Source organism: Microcebus murinus, chromosome 18 (genome assembly GCF_040939455.1).
Source record: "Microcebus murinus isolate Inina chromosome 18, M.murinus_Inina_mat1.0, whole genome shotgun sequence".
Lineage (NCBI taxonomy): Eukaryota > Metazoa > Chordata > Mammalia > Primates > Cheirogaleidae > Microcebus > Microcebus murinus.
The window spans coordinates 44,676,572-44,681,849 of record NC_134121.1 but is presented as its reverse complement, the minus strand read 5'-3'; positions in this window follow the sequence as shown (position 1 = coordinate 44,681,849).

The following is a 5,278-nucleotide window of genomic DNA, read 5'->3' as shown; positions in this document are numbered from 1 at the left end:
CCTCCACTGCCTGTCCTCCTTAGCAGCAGACTCGTCCCAGGCCCACAGTGCGCTCTCTCCAACGGTCTGAGGGACAGTGAACTGGCCCTCTGTTTAAAAAAGTTGAGGACCCCTGATTTAAACAGTCTCCTCTGAGAAATGGAAGTTGGAGGTGGTGTGAGAACAAGAGTGTTCAGAAACCCCTCCTAAAGGCCCAATGTCACCTTCTTAGCTGATGCCTTTCCATGTCTTCCTCTGAGCCCTCCAAGGCCTTGCTCTCACAACTCGCCCTGGGCTACTTACACACCCCAACCCTCCTTGGACCGTGAGCCCCAGGGGGAGCACTGTGCCTTGCTCACCACATGTCCCCAGCACCTGGCATCACTCAGGTTCTGAATGAATGATTGAGGTACGTAGCAGATTCCCTTTTCCTATGTTCTCCGAAACAAGGAAAAAGCAATGGTCTGACCCCCAAGATTCTGCCCAATAGTTGAGTATCAAGGGAATATACAAGGCCTATTCTGAAAATCCATCCTTTCTCTCTCTCTCTCTCTCTCTCTCTCTCTCTCTCTCTCTCTCTCCCTCTCTCTCTCTCTCTCTCAGCTTACCAGTGCTCAGAGGAGGACGCTAAATATCACCAGGGGGATCCCAGTCCCCAGAGAGCAAAAGGGGACAAGCACATCCCAGCTGCTCCACCCAGGCAGCCCCAAAGAGCTAAATTTTCTTTCTCCCTCAAAAGGACCCGCAGCGCAGTGCCTCCACCCACATCTTGGCTCTCCCACATCCCCCTTCTCTGCCTCCCTGCAGACAGCCCGCTGCTGCCACCCTCCCACCCAGCCCTCTGCTATCAGAGCTCTGAACACCCAAAAAGGAAAAACGATTTGTGCTGAGCGAAGACAGAGCCAGGGAGGAAGGGAAGGGCTGCTCGCTGCCAGCTGACGTTCTGCAGACGGCGCTGCCTGTGTCTGTGCCAAGGGTGTGGCCACCGGCGAATCTCGAGATGGGGGAAGGGGAGAGAGGAAAATGTACTGATTTCCACAGCACGTCCTGAGTCCTTAAACTGTACTGAACTGGCTTCCCCATGAGGGAGAATGAGGTCAAAAGCCCATAAGTGATAGGGAACCACAGGACATACATGCATTCAACAAACACTTGCTGGGCACACTACGTGCCAGGCAACACACTCAGCACAAGGAATGCAGGTGCGAAAGGTGGCATACCTGTCCTGGAAAATCTCACAATTGAGTGGGAGAGACAGACCAGCAAGCAGGTGATTGCAATACAGTATGAGCAGAAAGAAACTGGACACAGTAAGCGACCGGGGCACGGGAACCTCATGAAGACTCAGAAGCGAGGGGTGGTCAGAGAGTCTGCCTGGAGGAGGCCACACCCTGAGTCATGAAGAAGGAAGAGGAATTAGCTCAGTGCAAGTAGGAGGACAGGCATTTCCAGGCAGCAAAGGCACGAGGCCAGCAAGTGCAGGATTTGGGGCAGCAGAGTGAGGATGCAGAAGAGGAGTGGTCAGAGCATGAAGGCTCTTGTCGGAGAAGCCAAGGAGTGTGGATGCTATGTTAAAGGCAGCTGGGGTATTATCAAAAGGCTTCGGGGGAAGGTGTGACTGACCAGATTTGCACTGGGGAAAAATCAGTTCTGGTAACCAAGTGAGGAGTGGATTCCCCAGGCACAAGGTGGGAGGGTAGGAGGCCACCAGGAAGCCAGGGGAGGAACCTTAGTGAGAAATGGTGAGAACCTGGATTTAGGGCACCTCCCCTGGGAAAGAAGAAGAATATGCAGATCTGCAAGGCTTTTAGGAAGTGGAATTACTGGATGTGGTGACCAGGATTGGGGCACAGACAGGGAGAAGAGGATGATGCCCAGGTTCTGACTCGGGTGCTGAGTGGTTCAGATGAGGAATAGAGGTAATAGAGACAGGAGATCTGGGCAGAGGAGCAAGTTTAGAGGGGAAACCAATGAGTTCACTGTGGGGCCTCCTGAGCTTAAGGCCCCTGCAGACACCTAGCGGGACAGAGTCAACAGTAGGTGGAGGTAAGGGGTGGGACGCAAGAGGAGGTCTGGGCTGGAGATAAACTCTTGGGAGTCAGGGTAGCTGCTGTGGTTAAAACCATGGGGGTGGGCCAGGCACAGTGGCTCACACCTGTAATCCCAGCACTCTGGGAGGCTGAGCCGGGCGGATTACTCGAGGTCAGGAGTTCGAAACCAGCCTGAGTAAGAGCGAGACCCCATCTCTACTATAAATAGAAATAAATTAATTGGCCAACTAATATATATAGAAAAAAGGAGCTGGGCATGGTGGCGCATGCCTGTAGTCCCAGCTATTCGGGAGGCTGAGGCAGCAAGATTGCTTGAGTCCAGGAGTTTGAGGTTACCGTGAGCTAGGCTGATGCCATGGCACTTACCCTAGCCTGGGCAACAAAGCAAGACTCAAAAAAAAACCATGGGTGTGGATGAGATCGCCCAGGAAAAACGTGCACATTGAGAGTGTGTGAACTCTGTCTTCCTGCCCCAGGCACGATGACCTGAGATAATATCAGTGAAAGTGCTGGGCCCTATGTGTGGATCAGAATGGATGCTCACTAAATGTTAGTTGAATGGTAGGTCAAGAAACAAGATTAGGCCGGGCGCGGTGGTTCACGCCTGTAATCCTAGCACTCTGGGAGGCCGAGGCGGGCGGATTGCTCCAGGTCAGGAGTTCAAAACCAGCAAGAATGAGACCCTGTCTCTACTATAAATAGAAAGAAATTAATTGGCCAACTAATATATATAGAAAATATTAGCCAGGCATGGTGGCACATGCCTGTAGTCCCAGCTATTCGGGAGGCTGAGGCAGGAGGATTGCTTGAGCCCAGGAGTTTTAGGTTGCTGTGAGCTAGGCTGATGCCACGGCACTCACCCTAGCCTGGGCAACAAAGCGAGACTCTGTCTCAAAAAAAAAAAAAGAAACAAGATTAAGCCGGACATGTGTGCCTATAATCCTAGCACTCTGGGAGGCAGAGCTGGGAGGATTGATTGAGGCCAGGAGTGCGAGATCAGCCTGAGCAAGAGCAAGAACTCGGCTTTACCAAAAAAAAAAAAAAAAAAAAAAAAAAGATAGAAAAATTAGCTGGGCATGGTGCCTCAAGCCTGTAGTCCCAGTTACTAGGGAGGCCGAGGCGGGAGGATCACTGGAGCCCAGGAGTTTGAAGTTGCTATGAGCTATGATGATGCCATGGCACTTCAGCCAGGTGAACAGAGCAAGACTCTGTCTCAAAAAAAAAAAAAAGGAATCATGAATAATCATTTAGTCTAATGTGCTGCTTCCAAACACAGTCATCACCGTTTTCCTCCTCCTTTTAAAACTTTCTACCTTACTGTCTCCTGCTCCTGATAGTTGGGCAGAACTAGCATGCATCCTGAGTCCTTCCCATCCTGAGTCCTGTCTTCCCAGTCCTCCAGTACTGATTGCCTTGCTTGCTGTATTCTCCAACTGCTTACCCTCTCTCCCTGCCTCCTACATGCTCCTGTTTCTGATATTTTTAAACTGCTTTATTTTCAGGCAGTCTTCGTCACTGCCATCAGCTGCCTATTTGAGGTATTTTCATCAAATATTGAATTTGTGTAGTTAAAGCATAACTTTCTGTAGAGGAAAGCAATGGCACAAGTAATCCCCAAATGACACATTTAAATTACTTCTAATTGGTTTGGGAAGTTGCTTTTGTCCTTGCATCTGAATGTAGGTGGGTTAGATATTCCAAAAATTAAATTCAAGGAAAATGGCCATAAACAGGAGAACTGGTGCAAGAGGAACTTGTCTAGAAACTTCCTAATTGTTTCATCCCAATGCCTTCAACACAGCACCTGGCCTTTTATCCATCTATTTTTTTTCTCCACCCATCCAATACATCCATCCATCCTCCAGATCCATCCTTCTGACCACCTATCCATCCTTCCATCTATCTAAAAATATCTTTGAGTGCCTCCTCTGTGCCAGGCACTGCACCAGGGATAAGAGAAATGGAGCATGGAACTAAGACTCTCCCAGTTCCAAAGGAGAGAAAGACCCAAGATTAAAAATAGCTCTATGGCCGGGCGCGGTGGCTCATGCCTATAATCCTAGCACTCTGGGAGGCCGAGGCAGGCAGATTGCTCCAGGTCAGGAGTTCAAAACCAGCCTGAGCAAGAGCGAAACCCCGTCTCTACTAAAAATAGAAAGAAATTAATTGGCCAACTAATATATATAGAAAAAATCAGCCGGGCATGGTGGCGCATGCCTGTAGTCCCAGCTACTCGGGAGGCTGAGGCAGGAGGATCGCTTGAGCCCAGGAGTGTGAGGTTGCTGTGAGCTAGGCTGATGCCACGGCACTCACTCTAGCCTGGGCAACAAAGCGAGACTCTGTCTCAAAAATAAATAAATAAATAAATAAAAATAAAAATAGCTCTACCTGATAAATGCTCTAAAACAGGGGTCCCCAACCTATGATGAGTTGTATAATTATTTCATCATCTATTATAAGGTAATAATAATAGAAATAAAGTGCATGATAAATGTAATGTGTTTGAATCATACCCGCCACCCCAGTCTGTGGGAAAATTGTCTTTCATGAAAACAGCCCCTGTTGCCAAAGAGGTTGGGGACTGCTGCGAAGAATTAGAAGGGAGGACATAGCTCTTTCTAGAAGAACTAGGAAAGGCTTCATAAGAGAGGATCTTGAAGGAACAGAAAACTTTGAAGGTGGGCAGTGTTGCATCTCACAGAGATGGAGAGTAGGGGAGCAGGACTTGCCTCCAACACAGCCACTCTGGGCGTGGGAATCTACCCGTGAGACTTCCAGCCACCACATGACTCATGGCCTCCGTGTCTGCAACAAGAGGTCAGAGGGCTTGTGTCAGTGGTTTATAAACTATGCTCCGTTGAACCTAGGGCTGCCAACTGTCCCAGTTTGCCCAGGCTCCAAGTATTTCTTGGGATGCATGACTTTCAGTGCTAAAACTGGGCAAACCAGGATGAGTTGGTTGCCCTGGCTGAACCTGACAGATATCTTAGGGAGGCCACTGAGGCTGGGGCTAGGGGAGGCAGGATTCAGGGAGGTGGCCAGTCCAGTGAGGCTCAGAGCCCCCAGTTCCATTTTAACTGGATCAGTTGTGGCTTGTTTTACACATTGAACTTCTACATTTGATTTCGTTTGAAGAAATAGTCCCATCACTTTTTTAAAAACAGTTTGAAAGCCATTGGACTAAATGTTCTCTAGGGTCCCTATAGTCTTTTGACATTAAAATCATGTCAGTGGAGGCCGGGTTTAGT